This window comes from Salmo trutta, chromosome 26, assembly GCF_901001165.1.
Source record: "Salmo trutta chromosome 26, fSalTru1.1, whole genome shotgun sequence".
NCBI classification, from domain to species: Eukaryota; Metazoa; Chordata; class Actinopteri; order Salmoniformes; family Salmonidae; genus Salmo; species Salmo trutta.
The window spans coordinates 35605450-35632374 of NC_042982.1; the positions used below are offsets into that span (position 1 = coordinate 35605450).

The 26925-nt window shown below is 47.7% G+C and overlaps 1 pseudogene; it reads right to left on the bottom strand.

The window, feature by feature from the left end:
• Positions 1 to 26925, bottom strand: part of LOC115163901 (cytoplasmic dynein 2 heavy chain 1-like) — a 127467-nt pseudogene that overhangs the window by 41726 nt on the left and 58816 nt on the right.

Sequence of the window (26925 nt, forward strand, 5' to 3'; positions counted from 1 at the left end):
CCAGACATGATTTATCTACTCATTTGCTGGATGCAGAGTTCAACAGAGTTCAAGTGAAGGTCAAGCAAATCATAGAGAAAGCAGACTGTATTGCAATCATCTCTGATGGGTGGTCGAATGTTCGTTGGCAAGGAATAATCAACTAAATCTTCTCCACCCCTCAACCAGTATTCTACAAGAGCACAGACACACGGGACAACAGACACACCAGTCTCTACATTGCAGATGAGCTGAAGGCAGTCATCAATGACCTTGGACCACAGAATGTATTTGCACTGGTGACAGACAATGCTGTGAACTTGATGGCTGCTTGGTCACATCACACCCATTGGCTGTGCTGCTCATGCATTGAATCTGCTCCTCAAGGACATCATGGCGCTGAAAACAATGGATATACTCTACAAGAGTGCCAAGGAAATGGTTAGGTATGTGAAGGGTCATCAAGTTATAGCAGAAATCTACCTCACCGAGCAAAGTGAGAAGAATAAGGTCACCACATTGAAACTCTCTCTCACACACACACACACACACACACACACACACACACACACACACACACACACACACACACACACACACACACACACACACACACACACACACACACACACACACACACACACACACACACGTTGTACGTACCACCTTTCTCACCATATCCCATACTATGAGGCCAGTGAAGGCGTCCCACTCCTGTAGCGGAAGCAGAGAGACAACAGCATTAAGATGAATAGGAGATGATGTCAGATGGACAGGACTTCATGACTGAAGAGGAAAAGCCTATGGCTGATAATGATCATGTTATGAATGGTTATAACAACTTACATTCTCTTGAAAGAGGTCTGGGTGCATCCCTCTGGCAAAGTGCATGTTGAACATCAGCTGGTCAGCCTGCAGAGGAAGAACAGAGAGAAGAGTCAGAGATAGAGGGAGGGAGGGAGGGGGTACAGAGTGAGTGATAACATGAGAGAGAAAGAGAGAGAGAGAGAGAGAGAGAGAGTGAAAGGGACAGTGGGAGAGGGAGCGAGATACAGAGAGAGACTAACAGAGGCGGACAGAGAGAGAAAGAGTGAGTGAGAGAGAGAGAGAGAGAGAGACGGACAGACAGAGAGAAAGAGTGAGTGAGTGAGTGAGTGAGTGAGTGAGTGAGTGAGTGAGTGAGTGAGTGAGAGAGATGAGAGGTCTGGGGTCACCAAACTGAGAATCTGCATACAGAATTCTGCAAACCACCTAAAAGGAAGTGATTCTCAAACATCCCATGAAAAAGCCCTCACCTACAAAGCGATAAACCTGGAGAAGAGTCCCCTCAGCCAGCTGGTACTGGGAATCTTCACAAACACAAACAGACCCCACAGAGCCCCAGGTTAACAACACAATTAGACCCAACCAAATAATGAGAAAACAGAAGTAAAATTACTTGACACACTGGAAAGAATCAACAAAAAAACTGAGCAAACTGGAATGTGATTTGGCCCTAAACAGAGAGTACACAGTGGCAGATTACCTGACCACTGTGACTGACCCAAAATTACGGAAATTTGTGACTATGTACAGACTCAGTGAGCATAGCCTTAATATTGAGAGAGTCCACCATCGGCCTCTCTCAATATGCATGTAAATCTTGGTGGGGCCCAAAAAAGAAAAAAACATTTGATGCATGCCAGCAAAGTCACTACACAACACAACACTAAACAATACATGAATTGCACTATAACGGTGACAAACGGTGCCCATACACTGCTAGGGCCTACATAAAGCAGTCCCAACAGCAGAGTCCCAACAGCAGTCCCAACACCTTACCACTGCTACAACTGGTTATCAGCGGAGCCTCGTCTGGCAACGAAACCGTTCATTCAGCCTCATTTACTGTCTTTTAAAAAAACAGCTGATATTGCTGACTTGCTTAAACAAATGTGGTTTCTACTGACAAGTGAGATGTACAAACTATGGCATAAGGGGACGATGAGCGGATAAGAGGCAATACGTAATTTCGATTACGACATTAATGAGCGAGCTAGAACAGACGTAGTCAATATAACTGTTTGTTCAGCACTTTTGAAATGTACAGCGACAGAATTCAGAACATGGGCTGTTCTTACAGTGTTCTCCTTGTACACCAAGTCAGAATGGTAGGATAAATGAAGGGGGCATATAAGCAGACAATGAAAGCTCTTACAATATTAAATTATGACATTTTTCTAAAACAGGCTATAGGTTGCATGTGCGCCACCAAATCAGAACAATAGGCTAAATTATGAGGGGAAAAGGGACCAAATTATTAAGGTGAGGCACATGGGCTACTAAAAGCTTACTACACAACATACACTTAGTTATACATATTACATAATTTGTGACCCGATTCAGGAAACTAGGCGTATGTCACAAGTCACAACTTCACAGGAGAGCCATTTGAAGGCAAACTTTTTTTTAATCAAAATGCGTTTTTGGTCAGAAATGCCTTCTCGAACATGCAAACTTTCATGTGCCTTAATGACAAACTTGTATGCCATCTGTAAATATGAATACAATTGTTAAATGACGTGCCTTGTTGGTTAAGCCACAGAAAAAGTGAGCAACCTTCCCACTAGCCATGATTGGCTGAGATAATGAGTGGGCTGGACATGCGAGATGAGTTCGGATTGGTCTGCCATGTAGAAGGCTTCTGTCTGTTTGAGCTCGTCAGTCTGTATTGGTAATCATGTAGAACGCGGCTTTTGAAATGTATTGTGTAGTGGAGCTGCATAAGTGTTTTGAAATCAGTGGAATTAGAGTATGATAGCTAAAGAGATGGAGGAAACACCTGTCTTCCGATTATATCTTCAAACTAAGGGCAAATGTGGTATGGCATTCCTGACAGGGGGGCACGTCCATCAGAATGCATGATGATGTATACAGGTAAGATAGTCTAGCGTTAGCTACGCTTCATTTTCATATATTTCACATCTAATATTGAAGGAAAGTGGTTTAATTTCAAGCTAAAATGTACTGTTAGCTAGCTAGCTGTGAGCTGGCTGGCTCCCTAGCTGACGTTATTCTTCGTATCCCAGAGCCGTTTGCTTTTCTAGTTAGAGCCTACTGTTAGCTAACTAACATTGAACCTATTTGGTTAGCTCCCAGCACTGTGGCATTGTTGGCACTGTTCATTGTTGTTTAACTAGCTAACATTAGCTGGCTGTACAACACCTGTTGAATATGGCCAGTGTCAGTAAACATCTGCAAAAAAACGTAATGAACGTGTTGCCAGCAGAGCTGGTTAGGCTGTTTTCATGTTATCCATAGGTAAACAAATCATTGGCCAGAGTGTCAAGTGTGCACTCCGAGAGCAAAACGAGATGGGTGGGGCTAAAGCTTAAGAGGGTGTGAACGATGCTGAAAGGGTTTAGACAAAGAAGAGTTCTTCACTAGATATCAAAACATTCAAAGACCATTTTTTTCAAAAGTGAGATAACAAGTTGATCAACTTTCAAAGCAGAATTACTTTCCAATTGTTCCTCAAATGCAGTGTATGATATACAATTTTGTAGCTCGAGTCTCTACTTTTATCCAATGTAAAAACACCACTTCAAATTTTGTTCATAAGACCAAATCCAGGTTGTGAGTCACATTTATGCAGCAGCACACAAGACATTTTTGGACTCACTTTGTTGTGCTGTGCTCACTTGAAGAGGAAGGTGGCGCGGCGGTCCTACTTGGGCAAATTTTGTCATCAAACTTTGTCATCAAAGTCTGACATTCTCTGGATTCATGGTGCTGTCGAGACAACTGGGAACTCGGAAAAATACAAGGTCAAATCATGATGTCAGTGATCTTCAGGTCAGTGCTCTGGGGAGAAAAGGGGGTAAAAAAAATATATATTTTCCCAGTAGGAGCTAGTTTTTTTTTGAGTTCCCAGTTGTTTTGAACGCGGCAGTTGTCATATTGGATTGACAGCATGGCCAGTGTTGATTGTTTATCCTTTTAAGCCTGGAAAAGAGAACCTTAAACCTAGACCTGGAACACACCCACTCCACTGAATTGCAGGCTAGTGATTGGTTTGCAATGCAGTTAGCCACTGATTCCTTCCAAACCACTCATTATTGAACTTGCGATTTCCAACTTGTTGTGTAATGTTTATGTCCAATAGCCAATGAGCACCGTTACATTTTATCTATAATTTCTCTTCATAATTTCTCTTCTTATGACAAGGATTGAAATGGATTTGCCAGTAGATTGTCGACTTGATTCATAATGATGACTGCTAGCTTGCTAGATAAGATTTTAAAATAACGATGTTCACATTATCAGTCCAATCAGAGGTACGGTAGATATAACATGATTTGACGTCATTTTATCTGCGGCCAATGACCTTGAGCCTTTTTGGATGGCCACTTATAATGTAACTCTATGGCAGCACCCAAGGGGCTAGAATTTTTGTGGTCTCGCCATGGATTTTGCAGTGATGTAGTGTCCCCATGAGTGACAGAACACTGAGCCAATCACGATGCAACTAGAGAACATTGCCAACCCATACGCTTCATATTTACCGCTGGCTGCCCCCCCCCCCCCCCCCCCCCCCCCCCACCCACCACCACCACAGAAAGCACTGAGCATTTTGGAGCTGCCTTACTCAAGAAAGCAATATAAACCAAATTAATATAGATTTTTTACATTGTTTGCAAACTGATACGTGATATGTATTAATGCCAAAATAACATGCAAAACAGGCAACAAAAAGAGCTTAACAGCTGGGACTCAAAGCAGGTGGGGCAGAGCACTGAATGACAGGTCGACACTGCTCTCAGGAGTAGGCAGGCTATGTGCCCACTGCCGACAAAATGAGGTGGAAACCGAGCTGCACTTCCTAACCTTCTGCAAAAAGTATTACCATATTAGAGACACATATTTCCCTCTAATTACACAGACCACAAAGAATTTGGAAACCAATCCAATCTTGATAAACTCCCATATCAATTAGGTGAAATACCGAAGTGTACCACCACAGCAGCAAGATCTGTGATCTTGGAGAACAAACACCATTGTAAATTCAACCAGGGCATAAAATGAACACCTGCCACCAGCCAAATGTGGGTAGATTTCAACAGCTACGTTGGTCAGGGATCTGCAGTGCGAGCATTTCACTCGCATTTGTGAATAAAAAAATTGTAAAGTATGATCACATGTATAGTCAAATAAATGATGCAGTAGCCATTTTCAAAGTATTTCGATCATTTTGTTTCATAGCTGGTAAATTAATCACACAAAGTAAAAAAAAATAAGAATCCTATATAGCCAATTCCACCTCGCACTGCAATACAGCCTTACTGGGTGCTGTGTCAACGCAAAGAGCTCAGTGAAAGACTAATGTTTAGAAGCGCTGGGGACAAGCATAAAAACTAGTCAAATTTACTTGAAACGAAAGTCTACTGAAGTGAGACTTTATCCTTGTGTTTCTTGGATATTTACATCGTTTTGTACATAGTTTTATATTTGAATTTCAACTGCTTGGGAACAGAAGACAATGCTTCCAACTCAATCTCACAGACACAAACTCTGTGTCCCGTTACCACAGTAACCTTTAACCCTTAAAGGGGCAGGTCAGCATTTTTGTCTAATCTGTGATATTTTGGTTACAAGACTCAGGTCACAAAAAATGTAATTAAACAATGAACCACATGTCACTTTGGTATGAATGAGTCGGTAGACAAGCGCAGGAATGCGTAATAGGGTTTTTTATTCAGCCCAAATTACGGAGTGCCATGTAAAGGCACGCGGACGAAGACCAAACAAACACGTAACAAAAACACAAGGTTGAAAACCAAAAAAAGAGTGAGGAGTACATTAAATAAATAGTACACGCGCACAATGATTAACACACATGACGAGACCCGTAATCATCTGCACAATCCACAAGGGCACAAAAGCCCAAGACACACAGCACAGGTACTCACACTCACCAACGGTCTGCATGCGCAGACCAGCTGGCTGGTGTGTTTACGGGCATATTCTATCAACCCTTATCCTAGTCACCATGTTCCTGTTCCCAAGAAAGCTAAGATAACTGAGGTAAATGACTACCGCCCCGTAGCACACACTTCCATCATCATGAAGTGCTTTGAGAGACTAGTCAAGGACCATATCACCTCCACCCTACCTGACACCCTAGACCCACTCCAATTTGCTTACTGCCCCACTACCACCCCACACAGACGACGCAATCGCCATCACACTGCACACTGCCCTAACCCATCCGGACAAGAGGAATACCTATGTAAGAATGCTGTTCATCGACTACAGCTCAGCATTTAACACCATAGTACCCTCCAACTGGGTCCTGGACTTCCTGACGGGCCGCCCCCAGGTGGTGAGGGTAGGTAACAACATCTCCACCCCACTGATCCTCAACACTGGGGCCCCACAAGGGTGCGTTCTCAGCCCTCTCCTGTACTCCCTGTTCACCCATGACTGCGTGGCCATGCACGCCTCCAACTCAATCATCAAGTTTGCAGACGACACTACAGGGGTAGGCTTGATTACCAACAACGACGAGACAGCCTACAGGGAGGTGAGGGCCCTCGGAGTGTGGTGTCAGGAAAATAACCTCACACTCAATGTCAACAAAACAAAGGAAATGATCGTGGACTTCAGGAAACAGCAGAGGGAGCAGCCCCCTATCCACATCGACGGGACAGTAGTGGAGAGGGTGGAAAGTTTTAAGAACCTCGGCATACACATCATGGACAATCTGAAATGGTCCATCCACACAGACAGCGTGGTGAAGAAGGTGCAACAGTGCCTCTTCAACCTCAGGAGGCTGAAGAAATTTGACTTGTCACCAAAAACACCCACAAACTTTTACAGATGCACAATCGAGAGCATCCTGTCGGGCTGTATCACTGCCTGGTACGGCAACTGCTCTGCCCATAACCGTAAGGCTCTCCAGAAGGTAGTGAGATCTGCACAACGCATCACCGGGGGCAAACTACCTGCCCTCCAGGACAACTACACCACCCGATGTCACAGGAAGGCCAATCATCAAGGACAACAACCACCCGAGCCACTGCCTGTTCACCCCGCTATCATCCAGAAGGCGAGGTCAATACAGGTGCATCAAAGCGGGGACCGAGAGACTGAAAAACAGCTTCTATCTCAAGTGTCAAGGGGTGTACTAGAGGCGAAGTCAGGTGCAGGAGAGCAGAGTAATGATAACAGGCGCACTTTTATTTTCGTTCCAATACGAGAGCACTACATAACTCAAATGCACTCAAAACACGGAACATAACAAAAGTAAGGCGCGTAACAAAACACCACAATAACATGAAACAATTACACACAAATACATGATGGGAAACAGAGGGTTAAATACAAGTAGATTGATTGGGGAAATGAAAACCAGGTGTGTATGAAACAAGACAAGACCAATGGACATATGAAAAATGGAGCGGCGATGGCTAGAAAGCCGGTGACGTCGATCACCGAACGCCGCCCGAACCAGGAGAGGAGCCGACATCGGGGGAAGTCGTGACATCAAGGCCATCAGACTGTTAAACAGCCATCACTAACATTGAGTGGCTGCTGCCAACATACTGACTCAACTCTAGCCACTTTAATAATGGAAAAATTGATGTAATAAATATATCACTAGCCACTTTAAACAATGCCATTTTATATAATGTTTACATACCCTACATTACCAATCTCATATGTATATACTGTACTCTATACCATCTACTGCATCTTGCCTATGCCGTTCGGCCATCACTCATTCATACATTTTTTATGTACATATTCTTATTCATTCCTTTCCACTTGTGTGTATAAGGTAGTTGTTGTGAAATTGTTAGGTTAGATTACTTGTTAGATATTACTGCATGGTCGGAACTAGAAGCACAAGCATTTCGCTACACTCTCATTAACATCTGCTAACCATGTGTATTTGACAAATATTTTATATTATTTAATAATATTTGATTTTGATTTGATTTGGACATTGGAACAATAACCTGTCTGGGCCAGTGGGACGCTTGCGTCCCACCCTAATCAACAGCCAGTGGAATCGCGTCGCGCTAAATGCAAAACCTCATAAACGCTATAACTTCAATTTCTCAAACATATGACTATTTTACACTGTTTTATAGATACACCTCTCCTGAATCGAACCACGTTGTCCGATTTCAAAAAGGCTTTACAGCAAAAGAAAAACATTAGATTATGTCAGCAGAGTACCCAGCCAGAAATAATCACACAACCATTTTCAAAGCAACTAGCATGCATCACAAATACCCAAAACACAGCTAAATGCAGCACTAACCTTTGACAACCTTCATCAGATGACACTCCTAGGACATCATGTTACACAACACATGCATTTTTTGTTCGATAAAGTTCATATTTATATATAAAAACAGCATTTTACATCGGCGTATGACGTTCAGAAAATCTTTTCCCTCAAATGCTTCCGGTGAATTAACGCTACAATGTACAAAATTACTATTCGAAAACATTGTTAAAATGTAATATTGTCATTCAAAGACTTATAGATTAACATGTCTTGAATGCCATCGCTTTGCCAGATTTAAAAATAACTTTACTGGGAAAATCACACTTTGCAATAAACGACGTGGTATGCCCAGAAAAAAAGTCTAGGCTATAAATGTTGGAGCCATCTTGGAACGATCAACCATCAAAAATACTATTGTAAATAATCCCTTACATTTGATTATCTTTATCAGAAGGCACTTCTAGGAATCCCAGGTCCATAACAAATGTAGTTTTGTTCAAAAAAGTGTTAGCAATAGTGTTAGCGCGCTCCGAAGGCTAGTGAAAATGTACCGTGTGTGTGAGCAAAAAATATATATTTAAGTTCGTTCAAACATGTCAAACGTTGTATAACATAAATCTTTAGGGGCTTTTTCAACCAGGGCTTCAATAATATTCCATTGGGACGGTTGCATTGTTTTTCAAAACGTTTCGAAAAGGGAGAGTACCCATGGGCGCCGACGTCACAATGGTAATGGCCCATCCCCTGTGACCAATATCAACAGCCTCTCTTTGGCTCAGTTACTACCATAGAAGACTCAAACCACTTTGTAAAGACTGGGGACATCTAGTGGAAGCCATAGGAAGTGCTAAATGATTCACAAGCCCCTGTGTGTTTCAATGGCAAATGTTTGAAGTGATATCCACACATCAGATTTCAGTTTCCTGTCAGGATTTGTCTCAGGGTTTTGACTGCCATATGAGTTCTGTTATACTCACAGACACCATTCAAACAGTTTTAGAAACTTTTGGGTGTTTTCTATCCAAATCAAACAATGATATGCATATTCTAGTTACTGGGCAGGAGTAGTAACCAGATTAAATCGGGTATGTTTTTTATCCGGCCATGCAAATACTGCCCCCTAGCCCCAACAGGATAATCGACCCCACCATGGTGAACAAAGGGCACATATATACAAATACTGTCAAGCTTGGGTGTAGTGGGTGAGGAATCAAATGCAGGAAGCTGCGATACAGGGTAGTGGCTTTAATAAGCACAACGGCAAAAACACAAGCCTTCCCAAAACAGCGATCAAAGCGCACAACAAAACAAGGTGCCCCAAACACAGGGGACAAAACACTGTTGGTGCAAACACACGCACTACTGCAAAATACAAAATCAGTGTCACCAAGCAAAGCAAACAGAGAAACACAATCACGTACAAAAACCATACATCCTACGCTAACCTAAATAACCCCCCCTTTCTAATGACTAACCCAAAACAGGTGCGTGCCTACCTAGACCTAACCAAACGAAAGTGAAACAAAACAGGGATCGATGGCAGCTAGTAGTTCGGCGACGACGACCGCCGAGCCCCGCCCGGCCGAGGAGGGGCGCCACCATCCGTCACAGTCGTGACAGTACTCCCCCCTGACGCGCGGCTCCCGCAGCGCGCCGTCGCCGACCTCGAGGACGCCCTGGAGGGCGAGGCGCAGGGTGATCCGGATGGAGGCTGTGGAACTCCCGGGTGAGCGCTGGGTCCAGTATGTCCTCCACCGGTACCCAGCACCGCTCCTCCGGGCCGTACCCCTCCCAGTCCACGAGGTACTGCAGGCCCCTCGCCCGGCGTCTGGAGTCCAAGATGGATCGGACTGTGTACGCCGGGGCCCCCCCGATGTCCAGGGGGGGTGGAGGGACCTCCCGTACCTCATTTTCCTGCAGCGGACCAGCTACCACCGGCCTGAGGAGAGACACATGAAACGAGGGGTTAATACGATAATAAGAAGGAAGTTGTAATCTGTAACACACCTTGTTTATTCTCCTCAGGACTTTAAATGGCCCCACAAACCGCGGACCCAGCTTCCGGCAGGGCAGGCGGAGGGGCAGGTTCCGGGTCGAGAGCCAGACTCTCTCCCCTGGGGTGAACACGGGGGCCTCGCTGCGGTGCCGGTCAGCGCTCGCTTTCTGTCGCTCCCTGGCTCGTTCCAGGGATTCCTGCACAGCGTTCCAGGTCTCCCTTGAGCGCTGCACCCATTCCTCCACCGCAGGGGCCTCCGTCTGGCTCTGATGCCATGGCCCCAGGACCGGCTGATAACCCAACACACATTGGAATGGTGACATGTTGGTGGAGGAGTGGCGCAAAGAGTTCTGAGCCATTTCGGCCCATGGCACGAACCTTGCCCACTCCCCTGGCCGGTCCTGGAAATAGGACCGCAGGAACCTGCCCACCTCCTGGTTTACCCTTTCCACCTGCCCATTACTTTCGGGGTGAAACCCCAAGGTCAGACTGACCGAAACCCCCAGCCGCTCCATAAACGCCCGCCACACTCGGGACGTGAACTGGGGGCCTCGATCTGAGACGATATCCTCGGGCACCCCGTAGTGCCGGAAGACATGGGTGAATAAGGCTTCCACGGTCTGCAGGGCCGTAGGAAGACCGGGTAACGGAATCAGACGGCAGGACTTAGAAAACCGGTCCACAACGACCAGGATCGTAGTGTTGCCCTGAGACGGCGGGAGATCGGTCAAGAAATCCACCGCCAGGTGGGACCATGGTCGTTGTGGAACCGGGAGGGGTTGTAATTTCCCTCTAGGCAGGTGCCTGGGAGCCTTACTCTGAGCGCACACCGAACAGGAGGAGACATAGTGCCTCACGTCCTTCACCAAGGTGGGCCACCAGTATCTCCCACTAAGACCACGCACTGTCCGCTCAACCCCTGGGTGACCCGAGGAGGGAAGCGTGTGAGCCCACCGAATCAGCCGATCGCGAACACCGAGCGGAACGTACTTATGACCCACTGGACACTGCGGAGGAGTAGGCTCCGTCCGTAACGCCCGCTCGATGTCCGCATCCACCTCCCAGACCACCGGTGCCACCAGGCAGGAGGCTGGAAGGATGGGCGTGGGCTCGGTGGACCGTTCCTCGGCGTCATGGAGACGAGACAGTGCGTCGGCCTTAGTGTTCCGGGAACCTGGGATATACGAGATGTTAAACCGAAATCTCGTAAAGAACATCGCCCACCTGGCTTGACGCGGGTTCAGTCTCCTCGCCGCCCGGATGTACTCCAGATTGCGGTGGTCAGTCCAGATGAGAAAAGGGTGGCGCGCCCCCTCAAGCCAATGTCTCCACACCTTCAGGGCTCTGACCACAGCCAACAGCTCCCTGTCCCCCACATCATAGTTACGCTCCGCCGGACTCAACTTCCTAGAGAAGAAGGCGCAGGGGCGGAGCTTGGGGGGGGCGCCCGAGCGCTGGGACAGCACGGCTCCTACCCCAGCCTCGGACGCATCCACCTCCACTATGAAGGGCAAAGAGGGGTCCGGGTGCGCCAGCACCGGGGCGTCGGTGAACAAAACCTGCAGACGACTAAAGGCCCTGTCCGCCTCCGCGGACCACTGCAACCGCACCGGGCCCCCCTTCAACAGTGAGGTAATGGAAGCCGCCACCTGCCCAAAGCCCCGGATAAACCTCCGGTAGTAATTGGCAAATCCCAAAAACCGCTGCACCTCCTTCACCGTGGTGGGAGTCGGCCAATTACGCACGGCTGAGACGCGGTCACATTCCATCACTACCCCTGATGAGGAAATGCGATACCCCAAGAAAGAGACGGCTGGTTTGGAAAACTCACATTTCTCAGCCTTGACGTATAGGTCATGCTCCACCAGTCGCCCAAGCACTTTACGCACCAGAGACACATGCTCGGCGCGTGTAGCGGAGTAGGCCAGAATGTCATCGATGTACACCACTACACCCTGACCGAGCAGGTCCCGGAGAATCTCGTCCACAAAGGATTGAAAGACTGCGGGAGCATTCTTTAACCCATACGGCATGACGAGGTACTCATAATGGCCAGATGTGGTACTAAATGCAGTTTTCCACTCGTCCCCTCCTCGGATACGCACCAGATTATATGCACTCCTGAGATCCAATTTCGTGAAGAAGCGCGCCCCGTGAAATGACTCCATCGCCGAGGCGATGAGAGGTAGTGGGTAACTGAAACCCACTGTGATGGCGTTTAGACCTCTATAGTCAATGCACGGGCGCAGACCTCCTTCCTTCTTCTTCACGAAAAAGAAGCTCGAGGAGACGGGTGAGTGAGATGGCCGAATGTATCCCTGCCTCAAGGATTCAGTGACGTATGTCTCCATAGCCGCTGTCTCCTCCTGAGACAGGGGATAAACGTGACTACGAGGAAGGGCAGCGCCCACCTGGAGGTTTATCGCACAATCTCCTCGTCGATGAGGTGGTAATTGGGTCGCCTTCGTTTTACTGAAGGCGATAGCCAAATCGGCATATTCTGAGGGAATGTGCACGGTGGAGACTTGGTCTGGACTCTCCACCGTAGTCGCACCGATGGAAACTCCTATGCACCTGCCCGAGCACTTATTTGACCACCCCTTAAGAGCCCTCTGTCCCCACGAAATCTTAGGGTTGTGAGTGGCTAGCCAGGGAATCCCTAGAACCACTGGAAACGCTGGGGAATCGATGAGGAAAAGACTAATCCGCTCCTCATGACCCCCCCGCATTACCATGACCAGAGGTACAGTGACCTCCCTGACCAGCCCCGACCCTAGTGGTCGACTGTCTAGGGCGTGTATGGGGAAGGGTTGGTCCAACTGGACCAGGGGAATCCCTAACTTAGCCGCGACCCCACGGTCCATAAAACTCCCTGCTGCGCCTGAATCGACTAGCGCCTTAAACCGGGAGTGAGGGGAGAAACAAGGGAAAGACACTGACACATACATGTGACGTACAGGGGGCTCTGGGTGAGGCTGGTGCTGACTCACCTGAGGTGTCAAAGGAGCGCTCTGCCTGCCGTCTGGACTCCTAGGGGAGTCTCCCCAGCACCGGTCCACAGTGTGCCCTCTGCGACCACATGAGGTGCAGGAGCGACCCCCCCCTCCAGTCTTCCTGGCTGCTGCCCCCCCTATCTCCATAGGCGTGGGAGCAGGAGGGCTGGAGGGTGGAATGAGCAGGGCCCGGGTCGGACGTCCGCGGACGGCCAGCAGATTGTCCAGTCGGATGGACAGATCCACCAGTTGGTCCAGTGTGTGAGTCGTGTCCCGACAGGCTAATTCCCGGCGGACGTCCTCCCTCAAACTACAACGGTAGTGGTCTATAAGGGCCCTCTCATTCCACCCTGCTCCCGCGGCCAGGGTCCGGAACTCGAGAGCGAAATCCTGCGCGCTCCTCGTCTCCTGCCTCAGGTGAAACAGCCGCTCACCCGCCGCTCTCCCCTCCGGGGGATGATCGAATACTGCCCGAAAGCGGCGGGTGAACTCTGGGTAGTTGTCCCTGGCTGAGTCAGGACTGTCCCACACGGCGTTTGCCCATTCCAGGGCCTTACCCGTGAGACAGGAGACGAGGACGCTGACGCTCTCCTCCCCCGAGGGAGGGGGACGAACGGTCGCCAGGTATAACTCCAACTGGAGTAAGAAGCCCTTACACCCAGCGGCCGTTCCATCGTACTCCCGGGGGGGGGCGAGCTTCACCCCACTGGTACTGGGAGCTGTGGGTGCTGGGGGGGCGCAGGCTGTTGGACTGCCGCGTTCGGAGGGCCGAGAGCGCGTCGGTCCCAGCTCTCCAGGCGCGCCAACACCTGATCCATGGCGTTACCCAGCCGGTGGAGCAGGGTAGAGTGTTGGTCCACTGTTTCCTCCATGGACATGGCTGGCGCTGAAGCTCCTGCTGACTCCATTACGTTAGGGTACGTGATTTCTGTCAAGCTTGGGTGTAGTGGGTGAGGAATCAAATGCAGGAAGCTGCGATACAGGGTAGTGGCTTTAATAAGCACAACGGCAAAAACACAAGCCTTCCCAAAACAGCGATCAAAGCGCACAACAAAACAAGGTGCCCCAAACACAGGGGACAAAACACTGTTGGTGCAAACACACGCACTACTGCAAAATACAAAATCAGTGTCACCAAGCAAAGCAAACAGAGAAACACAATCACGTACAAAAACCATACATCCTACGCTAACCTAAATAACCCCCCCTTTCTAATGACTAACCCAAAACAGGTGCATGCCTACCTAGACCTAACCAAACGAAAGTGAAACAAAACAGGGATCGATGGCAGCTAGTAGTTCGGCGACGACGACCGCCGAGCCCCGCCCGGCCGAGGAGGGGCGCCACCATCCGTCACAGTCGTGACAAATACAATCAGTGGGAATAGGGGCCAGGTGAGCGCAATGAAAGTTCCAGAGGGATCGGTGACACATTACTTCTTACTAGTAATACATTTATTGTTTTAGAAACATTACAAAGGTTGCTCCTCCATTTTGTATGTTTTGTTGGTGTAATTTTACCTGGGATATTATTATTTGGGTTGGTAAGAAATCTGAGTGGCTGGTAGATTTTCAAATCTATCTGTTACAATGGCTGGTGGACCAAAAAGTTCATTTTATGCCCTGAATACAACATATATTTATCTGCTTATCTATTTATCTTCCCAATTATTTGCAAATTCTTACTACACTGTACATAGCCATAATATAACATTTGAAATGTCTGTATTATTTAAAAACTTTTGTGAATGTAATGCTTCCTCTTAATTTCTGATGGTTGATTTACCTTGTTTATTTCCCTTTTGTTTCTTGTCTATTTCACTTGCTTTGTCAATGTAAAACATAAAACCCTTTGAATTGAACTGAGAGAAAGAGAAAGGAAGAGAAACAAGAAAGTGAGAGAGATTGGGGCCCCTATTCCTTCAGCTAACTAGGGGGTGGGTCGTTGATGACAACACACAGACGAACACACAAACACACACAACACACACAAGACACAAAACACACACAACACACACACGTGTGTGTCACCGGCCTCTAGGCGTCACTGAACTGTCTCATTATGCACACCTGTTTCCAATTCCCCTGATTAGTAATTGTGTGTTTCATCATTGTATGTGCCCTCTGTTCACCATCCTCCAGGTCGGTGTCGTCCCGCTGCACGTTGGGGGGGGGGGGTACTGTCAAGGATTCCTTGTACTGCTGCTCTTTCCTTGCAACAGCTCCGGAATTACACACACCTGGTTCCCATTCCCCCTGATTAGTATGTTATATATGTGCACTCTGTTCCCCATTGTCTTGTCGGTTATTGACCCCATGTCCATTGGTCTTGTGAGTAGCTGTGCTCTGTTGTTTCTGCTTTCATGCTGCGTGTTATTGTGTACTCGTTGTAACGAGTCTCGTCCCGTGTACTGTTATTACGGGTCTCGTCCAAATGTATTTATTAGAGGTTTAACCTCGCTCCTTTGTTTGGGGTACATCCCTGTGTTTTTGTATACGTGTTTGTTTTGGGCTTCGTCCCCGTTCCTTTTCATGGCATGTTGTATTTTTGGGTGGAGTATTAAAACCCCTATTACGTATTCCTGTGCCTGTCTCCAATCATTTATACAACATGACACACACGCACAAAACACACACGCACAAAACACACACGCACAAAACACACACACGCACAAAACACACACGCACAAAACACACGCACAAAACACACACGCACAAAACACACACGCACAAAACACACACGCACAAAACACACACGCACAAAACACACACACACAAAACACACACAACACAAAACACACACAACACAAAACACACACGCACAAAACACACACAACACAAAACACACACAGCACAAAACACACACGCACAAAACACACACAACACAAAACACACACGCACAAAACACACACAACACAAAACACACACAGCACAAAACACACACACACAACAAAAACCACACACAACACAAAACACACACAACACAAAACACAATCACACAACATATAGCACAAAACACACCCACACAAAACACACCCACAACACAAAACACACACGGACAAAACACACACGCACAAAACATACACTAGGACTGCTAGCAGATATTTCTTTCTGGGCTGAGCATGAATTATTCAGTAACAGCTTCATTAATGAGGCTCAGCCCTACCTCACCCATTAGAGCACTGCAAAGTATTAACACTGACTCATCAGATGAACCACTGCACTAACTGGACCACAGCACTTAGCATGATCACCGCTCCTCAGATAATAGTTATAAGCCCTCACAGCTTTTTCTGCAACGTACCAACACATTAGCTCAACTGTACCACGGACTTGACCTTTCATAGCCTCAACTCTAGCCTCAACCACTGCATCCATACAACATTTGCAGCACATTTCTCAGACACAAAAAATAAACCACCAATTAAATCAACCAATTTAATGGTCAGGGTCACCAAGGGTCACAGTGCAGACTCTATGATCACACAACCACAGCAGAGCTGAATTAACACAGTCACACATGGACCAATTAAATGTTTTACATTTTAGTCGTTTAGCAGACGCTCTTATCCAGAGCGACTAGGGTTAAGTGCTTTGCTCAAGGGCATATAAACAGATTGTTTACCTAGTCAGCTTGGGGACACAAACCATCAAACTTTCAGATACTGGCCCAAAAGCTCTTAACCTCTAGGCTACTTGCCACCCTATTAGGAGAGAGAGCACTATGGACACTCCTATTAGGAGAGAGAGCTTAATGGACAGTCCTATTAGGAGATAGACCTCTATGGACACTGCAATTAGGAGAGAGAGCTCATGTTAAGACAGAGGGATCTATGAACACTCCTATTAAAACAGAGAGCTCTATGGACACTCATATTAAAACAGGGAGCTCTATGGACACTCATATTAAAACAGAGAGCTCTATGGACACTCATATTAAAACAGAGAGCTCTATGGACACTCCTATTAAAACAGAGAGCTCTATGGACACTCATATTAAAACAGAGAGCTCTATGGACACTCATATTAAAACAGAGAGCTCTATGGACACTCATATTAAAACAGAGAGCTCTATGGACACTCATATTAAGACAGAGGGATCTATGGACACGCCTATTAAAACAGAGAGCTCTATAGACACTCCTATTAAAACAGAGAGATCTATGGACACTCATATTAAGACAGAGGGATCTATGTACACTCCTATTAAAACAGAGAGCTCTATGGACACTCATATTAAAACATAGAGATCTATGGACACATTAAAACAGAGAGATCTATGGATATTCATATTAGGCGAGACAGCTCTATGTACACTCATATTAAGTGCATTGTGCTGAGTGTTTGAGTGTCTGACACCAACCCCACTGTGACTACACCAGTTAACCCCACTGTGACTACACAAGTTAACTCCACTGTGACTGTTCTACACTAATTCCATTGTGACTGCACCAGCTATCCTTCTGTGACTACACCAGCTAACCCCACTGTGACTACACCAGTTAACCCCACTGTGACAACACCAGTTATCCCCACAGTGACTACACCAGTTAACACCACCGTGACTACACCAGCTAACCCCACTGTGACTACACCAGTTAACCCCACTGTGACAACACCAGTTAACCCCTTTGTCACTACACCAGTTATCCCCACAGTGGCTTTCCCAGATAACTGTGATGCCTGTCCTTCACTAACTGTGCTGTGACTACACCAGTTAACCCCACTATGTCTACACCAGCTAACCCCACTGTGACTATCCCAGTTAACAGGGATGCCTGTCCTACACTAACCCCACTGTGACTACACCAGCAAACACCAGCTAACAGTGCTGCATATCAGTACAATCAACTCTCAACGCACTCAAACTCTTGAGAGACTCACAAAGGTGGACCACTCAAAACTACAGTATGTTCTATCCATCCCATTCTCTGGTGTGCCCTTGAGTTGTTGTATATGGGAATGTCAGAGCTGTCGTCTTTGCTGATGTGTTCAAATAAAGCCTTATAGAGAACGTACACACTGCTTTCCTGGTGGGACACTTCTTTTTGTGAATTAAAATAGAGCGAGACAGAGAGTCTCTACAGACACACACCGTTCTCTGTGGAGTTGTCTGTCTGGGCTGAGAGACTCTGTGGAGTTGTCTGTCTGGGCTGAGAGGTTCTGTGGAGTTGTCTGTCTGGGCTGAGAGGTTCTGTGGAGTTGTCTGTCTGGGCTGAGAGGCAGTGATGAGGGACCAGTCTATTGGCTGGGGTGAGATAGAGGTGATCTGTTCTGGGAAGACGCTGCCTCAAATGGGACTGTCACTCAAACTAAGGCTGGAGGCTCTCTCTCTCTCTCTCTCTCTCTCTCTCTCTCTCTCTCTCTCTCTCCTCTCACACACGCTACCTCCCTATTGTTTCTCTCACATTCCCCCTCCTATCAGTTTCATCCTGTCCTCATCTTTCTCTAGCTCCTTCCTTCTCTCCCCTTTCATTGCCTCTTTCCGTTTTCCTAATATTTTCTCACCCTTTCTTGTTCATTCTACCAGATCTCATCTCCCCTCCCTCTTGCTCATCTCCCCTCATCTTCCTCCTGTTCCCTCCTCTACCTCCTCTTCCTCCTCTCCCCTCATCTCTCCTCCTTCCTCCTCTTCCCTCCTCTTCCTCCCCCTTTGAATCGTTAATAAAACATATCTTTATCTAGAAAGGAAAGGTCTATCTCTTCCTGCCTCATTTATTTCTCTTTCTTTCTCTCAGAGGAGATTAAGTATTCAGAACTACAACAAAACTCAAACTCTCGTGTCTTTTGTCTACTCTCATGTCTTTGGTGTGTGTGTGTGTGTGTGTGTGTGTGTGTGTGTGTGTGTGTGTGTGTGTGTGTGTGTGTGTGTGTGTGTGTGTGTGTGTGTGTGGTGTGTGTTTGTTGTGTGTGTGTGTGTGTGTTGGAGAACAAAAGGAAAACTTCAGAGCGTTTCATCTCAAAGCCTGACCTTTCCACTCCGCCGTTACCCAGCATTCCCTCTGCTCCAACGTGATGTCCATGCAGAGGGTTGCTGCTCTCTCCACACACACACACACACACACACACACACACACACACACACACACACACACACACACACACACACACACACACACACACACACACACACACACACTGGCATTTCAGAGGTCCAGTACCCACTACCCCCAGTCCTGACTACTCAGTCTAAGATTTTCAGCTGCGATTCACCAGAGAGAACTGCTTGACCAAAGGATGCCGGTTATTAAACTCCCCTTCATGATAATACGTCATTAACTGTGTGTGGGTGGGTGTGTCTGCATGTGGATTACCGATCAAGTAACAGAAGGAAAAAGAGAAGAGAAAGGGAGTGAGGGAGCGAGAAAAAGAGAGAAGAACTGACACATTGACAGGAAGTGGGGAGAGAGAAGCCACACCAGACAGCAGCAACACCTGGAACCTGTCACACCAACAGACATCACCTTAACCACAGCTACTAACAACCTCTCTCACTCTCTCTCCCCCCATGTCCTCCACCCTCTCCTCCCCTATCTCTCTCCCCCATCTCCTCCACCCACTCCTCCACACTCTCTCTCTCTCTACATCTCCTCCCCATCTCCTCCATCCTCTCTCTCCCATCTCCTCCACCCTCTCCTCCACACACTCTCTCTCCCCCATGTCCTCCACCCTCTCCTCCCCTATCTCTCTCCCCATCTCCTCCATCCTCTCTCTCCACTCTCTCTCTCCCCATATCCTCCATCCTCTCTCCCCCATCTCCTCCACCCACTCCTCCACACTCTTTCTCTCTCCCCATCTCCTCCACCCTCTCCTCCACAACTCTCTCTCCCCATCTCCCCCACCCTCTCTCCCCCATCTCCTCCACCCTCTCCTCCACAACTCTCTCTCCCCATCTCCCCACCCTCTCTCCCCATCTCCTCCACCCTCTCCTCCACCCTCTCCTCCACACTTTCTCCCCCCCATCTCCTCCATCATCTCCTCTCTCTCCTGCACCCTCTCCCTCCCCTCTCTTTCTTAGAGGACAGAGGGAGAGTGTTAGCCTCATGGTAATGTAATCCAGTGTTTCCTCTATGTTAATGTGAGGCCGGCAACAGATGGACTGAGCTGAGAGGTTAATGCAGATACTGTCTGTCCTCCAGCCTTATCTATCGACTGATACACACACACACACACACACACACACACACACACACACACACACACACACACACACACACACACACACACACACACCAGAGGAGGTTCCTAAGGGGAGGACATCTCATAATAATGGTTGGAACGGAGCAAATGGAATGGCATCAAACACCTGGAAACCATGGAAACCATGTGTTTGATATATTTGATACCATTCCACTAATTACACTCCAGCTCTTACCACAGTCCCGTTCTCCCCAATTAAGGTGCCACCAACCTCCTTTGAAACACACACGACCGCCCTGTCAGCAGACGCCTTATTCTGTACATCACCAGTCCTTGACTGCTGTGCATGTATGTGTGTGTTCTTACATTGAAGAGTGAGTGGCAGACATATTCGTACACTATGCTCTTCAGACTGGCCTCCTGTGGATCGGTGATAGAGAGATGGATGAGAGCTGTCAGTTGCACTGTAAAACAAACGAGAGTCACACACACTCTGTACCCTTCATGGCAGTTTGATTTATGGATGGATACCTCACACAGTGTTGAGGATGAGAATGAGGATGAGAAAATAGAGATAGTTATAGGTTTAAAAAACATGGAAGATAGTTTGTGGAACCTTCTCACCCTATTCCCCATATAATTAATCCCCCCCAAAAATGCACTCCCCACTCTTTTCTTCACTCTTTCTTATTCCTTTTTCAGCATTTTTTGTCTCTCCAGACTCTGTATCTCAATGGAGGTGTTTTAGCTATCTCACTGCATAACAGCCATGTATCTCCATGGAGGTGTTTTAGCTATCTCACTGCATAACAGCCATGTATCTCCATGGAGGTGTTTTAGCTATCTCACTGCATAACAGCCATGTATCTCCATGGAGGTGTTTTAGCTATCTCACTGCATAACAGCCATGTATCTCCATGGAGGTGTTTTAGCTATCTCACTGCATAACAGCCATGTATCTCCATGGAGGTGTTTTTGGAGGTGGGAACCACCCACAGATGGAAGTGAAGCTCTGTGGTTGTGCATTCTCTCTCTCATCCTCTCTCTCTCTCTCTCTCTCTCTCTCTCTCTCTCTCTCTCTCTCTCTCTCTCTCTCTCTCTCTCTCTCTCTCGCTCTCTCTCTCGCTCTCTCTCTCTCTCTCTCTCTCTCTCTCGCTCTCTCTCTCCAATTCAATGGCTTTATTGGCATGGGAAACATGTGTTAACATTGCCAAAGCAAGTGAGGTAGATAATATACAAAAGTGAAATAAACAATACAAATTAACAGTAAACATTACACATACAGAAGTTTCAAAAGAATAAAGACATTACAAATGTCACATTATGTATATATACTGTGTTGTAACGATGTACAAATGGTTAAAGTACAGAAGGGAAAATAAATAAGCATAAATATAGGTTGTATTTACAATGGTGTTTGTTCTTCACTGGTTGACCTTTTCTTGTGGCAACAGGTCACAAATCTTGCTGCTGTGATGGCACACTGTGGAATTTCACCCAGTAGATATGGGAGTTTATCAAAATTGGGTTTGTTTTCAAATTCTTTGTGGATCTGTGTAATCTGAGGAAAATATGTGCCTCTAATATGATCATACATTGGGCAGGAGTTTAGGAAGTGCAGCTCAGTTTCCACCTCATTTTGTGGGCAGTATGCACATAGCCTGTCTTCTCTTGAGAGCCATGTCTGCCTACGGCGGCCTTTCTCAATAGCAAGGCCATGCACACTGAGTCTGTATATAGTCAAAGCTTTCCTTAAGTTCGGGTCAGTCACAGTGGTCAGGTATTCTGCCACTGTGTACTCTCTGTTTAGGGCCAAATAGCATTCTAGTTTGCTCAGTTTTTTGTTAATTCTTTCCAATGTGTCAAGTAATTATGTTTTTGTTTTCTCATGAATGCCCTTCTTGCCTTGTCTCTCAGATCGTTCACAGCTTTGTGGAAGTTACCTGTGGCGCTGATGTTTAGGCCAAGGTATGCATAGTTTTTTGTGTTCTCTAGAGCAACGGTGTCTAGATGGAATTTGTATTTGTGGTCCTGGCGACTGGACCTTTTTTGGAACACCATTTTTTTGGTCTTACTGAGATTCACTGTCAGGGTCCAGGTCTGGCAGAATCTGTGCAAAATATCTAGGTGCTGCTGTAGGCCCTCCATTGTTGGTGACAGAAGCACCAGATCATCAGCAAACAGTAGACATTTGACTTCAGATTCTAGTAGGGTGAGGCCGGGTGCTACAGACTTTTCTAGTGCCCGCACCAATATGTTGATTCTCTCTCTCTCTCTCTCTCTCTCTCTCTCTCTCTCTCTCTCTCTCTCTCTCTCTCTCTCTCTCTCTCTCTCTCTCTCTCTCTCTCCTCTCTCTCTCTCTCTCTCTCTCTCTCTCTCTCTCTCTCTCTCTCCTCTCTCTCTCTCTCTCTCTCTCTCTCTCTCTCTCTCTCTCTCTCTCTCTCTCTCTCTCTCTCCTCTCTCCTCTCTCTCTCTCTCTCTCTCTCTCTCTCTCTCTCTCTCTCTCTCTCTCTCTCTCTCTCTCCTCTCTCTCTCTCTCTCTCTCTCTCATTCAGAACACATCTCAATGGGAACATGACCGTCTGAGGGCCCCTTCAACTCCAGTGCACGGACAGAACTAATTCTCCTCAAACACACACACAGCCCTATGTTTGAAGTTCTCCTTGAAGTGGCGGCTGGATTGGGGGCCGGCAGTAAAGCTGTCAGAGAGAGTGTGGATAGGATTCATCATAGGGGAGGATGCAGGGTTAGAGCCTGCTCTGTCCAATTACCACACACACACACACACACACACACACACACACACACACACACACACACACACACACACACACACACACACACAATGTTCTGTCCAATAAAACCAAAGTCCCAAGGTAGATGGATCAGAGGAAGAAATGAAGGAGCAGCTGTCTGTGGAGAGAGAAAGAGCAGGGACCCCCAGCCAGGCCTCTCTTCCTCACTCTTACTGCCTTCATCTCTATTCTCTATGACCCCAGTATCTCTCCTCATCTCTCTCCCTTACTGCCTTCATCTCTATTCTCTATGACCCCAGTATCTCTCCTCATCTCTGTCTCGTACTGCCTTCAAATCCATTCTCTATGACCACAGTATCTCTCCTCATCTCTGTCTCGTACTGCCTTCAAATCCATTCTCTATGACCACAGTATCTCTCCTCATCTCTGTCTCGTACTGCCTTCATATCCATTCTATATGACCACAGTATCTCTCCTCATCTCTGTCTCGTACTGCCTTCATATCCTTTCTATATGACCCCAGGATCTCTCCTCATCTCTGTCTCGTACTGCCTTCATATCCATTCTATATGACCACAGTATCTCTCCTCATCTCTGTCTCGTACTGCCTTCATATCCATTCTATATGACCACAGTATCTCTCATCTCTGTCTCGTACTGCCTTCATATCCTTTCTATATGACCCCAGGATCTCTCCTCATCTCTGTCTCGTACTGCCTTCATATCCATTCTATATGACCACAATATCTCTCCTCATCTCTGTCTCGTACTGCCTTCATATCCATTCTATATGATCCCAGTACCTCTGACCCCAGTACCTCTGACCACAGTATGACCCCAGTGTCTCTCCTCATCTCACTCCCTTACTGCCTTCATATCCATTCTCTATGACTCCAGTATGATCCCAGAATGACTCCAATATGACCCCAGTATGACCCTAGTATGACTCCAGTATGACTCCAGTATCTTTCCTCAACACTGTCCCTTCTCCTCCCTCTTTTTTTGTCTGCTATATTCCAAAAGGTTATTCATCAGCCTTCCCTGTGGCTCAGTTGGTAGAGCATGGTGTGTGCAACGCCAGGGTTGTGGGTTTGATTCCCACGGGGGGCCAGTACAAAAAAATGCATGAAATGAAATGTATGACATTTATGCATTCAATACTGTAAGTCACTCTGGATAAGATCGTCTGCTAAATGACTAAAATGTAAAAAAATAAAAAGTTGTGTAGACATTTACACGTGAGATGCTGTGTTTATGTGTGGTTGATTGGAAGGGTGGGTGCAAGGTGAGAGGTCAGCTATACCCCCAGAGCTCTGAGATCATCTGCCAATCAGAGTTCATACATAACTCACACACACACAGGGCAAGAGCAAAGTTTGCAAAACAAATATCTCAGGCTGTTGTACAGTGTGTGAACTCTCGTTGTGGAGAGGCAAAGCGCTAATTCCGTGGGTTCTCCAGGGATGTCGCCAAGCAGCAGCTGGTCACGGTAGTGTGTGTTGTGTGTGTGTGTGTGTGTGTGTGTGTGTGTGTGTGTGTGTGTGTGTTGTGTGTGTGTGTGTGTGTGTGTGTGTGTGTGTGTGTGTGTGTGTGTGTGTGTGTGTGTGTGTGTGTGTGTGTGTGTGTGTGTGTGTGTGTGTGTGTGTGTGTGTGTGTGTGTGTGTGTGTGTGTGTGTGTGTTCAGAAAATGGGAAGGTTGAGGTGGGCTGAGAAGATACATACCTAGCAACAACTGGGAATATGTGTGTCTGTGTATAGAGCCCCCATTACCCCACCATGAATACCAGTCACTCCTGACCCCATTACCCCACCATAAATACACCCAGTCCCTCCTGATCCCATTACCCCACCATGAATAACAGTCCCTCCTGGTCCCATTACCCCACCATGAATACCAGTCCCCCATTACCCCACCATGAATACACCCAGCCTCTCCTGACCCCATTACTCCACCATGAATACCAGTCCCTCCTGGTCCCATTACCCCACCATAAATACACCCAGTCCCCCATTACCCCACCATGAATACCAGTCCCTCCTGACCCCATTACCCCACCATGAATACCAGTCCTTCCTGACCCCATTACTCCACCATGAATACCAGTCCCTCCTGGTCCCATTACCCCACCATGAATACACCCAGTCCCTCCTGACCCCATTACCCCACCATGAATACACCCAGTCCCTCCCATTACCCCATCATGAATACCAGTCCCTCCTGGTCCCATTACTCCACCATAAATACACCCAGTCCCTCCTGACCCCATTACCCCACCATAAATACACTCAGTCCCTCCCATTACCCCATCATGAATACCAGTCCCTCCTGGTCCCATTACCCCTCCATAAATACACCCAGTCCCTCCTGATCCCATTACCCCACCATAAATACACCCAGTCCCTCCTGACCCCATTACCCAACCATAAATACACCCAGTCCCTCCCATTACCCCACCATGAATACCAGTCCCTCCTGATCCCATTACCCCACCATGAATACACCCAGTCCCTCCTGACCCCATTACCCCACCATGAATACACCCAGTCCCTGGAAATAAGAAGAGAAGAGAGGAGCAATAGAGGAGGGAGGAGAGGGTCTGATGGGAGGAGCAGGTTCTGATGGGAGGAGAGGAGAGGGCCCTGATGGGAGGTGATGGGTCTGATGGGAGGAGAGGAGAGGGCCCTGATGGGAGGTGAGGGGTCTGATGGGAGGAGAGGTGAGGGCCCTGATGGGAGGTGAGGGGTCTGATGGGAGGAGAGGTGAGGGCCCTGATGGGAGGTGATGGGTCTGATAGGAGGGGAGGGGTCTGATGGGAGGAGAGGTGAGGGCCCTGATGGGAGGTGAGGGGTCTGATGGGAGGAGAGGTGAGGGCCCTGATGGGAGGTGATGGGTCTGATGGGAGGTGATGGGTCTGATAGGAGGGGAGGGGTCTGATGGGAGGAGAGGGGTCTGATGGGAGGGGTCTGATGGGAGGAGAAGGGTCTGATGGAAGGAGAGGGGTCTGATGAGAGGAGAGGGGTCTGATGGGAGGTGAGGGGTCTGATGAGAGTAGAAGGGTCTGATGGGAGGAGAGGGGTCTGATGGGAGGGGCCTGATGGGAGGGGAGAGGTCTGATGGGAGGAGAGGGGTCTGATGGGAGGGGGCTGATGGGAGGAGAAGGGTCTGATGGGAGGAGAGGGGTCTGATGAGAGGAGAGGGGTCTGATGAGATGAGAAGGGTCTGATGGGAGGTGAGGGGCCTGATGGGAGGTGAGGGGCCTGATGGGAGGTGATGGGTCTGATGGGAGGCGAGGGGCCTGATGGGAGGTGAGGGGCCTGATGGGAGGTGAGGGGTCTGATGAGAGGCGAGGGGTCTGATGGGAGGCAAGGTGTCTGATGGGAGGTGAGGGGCCTGATGGGAGGAGAAGGGTCTGATGAAAGGAGAAGGGTCTGGAGGTGAGGGGAGAGGAGGAAGATGAGAAAGAGGGAAGAGGAGGGAGGGAGGGAGGGAGGGAGGGAGGGGGGAGTGGAGAGGAGAGGAGAGGAGGAAGAGGGAGGGGAGATGAGGGAAAAGGAGGGAGGGGAGATGATTAAGAGGGAGGGGAGAGGAGATCTGGTAGAATGAACAAGAAAGGGTGAGAAAATAATAGGAAATTGGAGATTCAGTGAAAGGGGAGAGAAGGAAGGAGCAAGAGAGAGATAAGGACATGATGAAACTGATAGGAGGGGGAATGTGAGAGTAACAATGGGGTGGTAGCGTGTGAGAAAGGGAGGAAATCAGAGAGAGAGAGATAAAGGGAGAGAG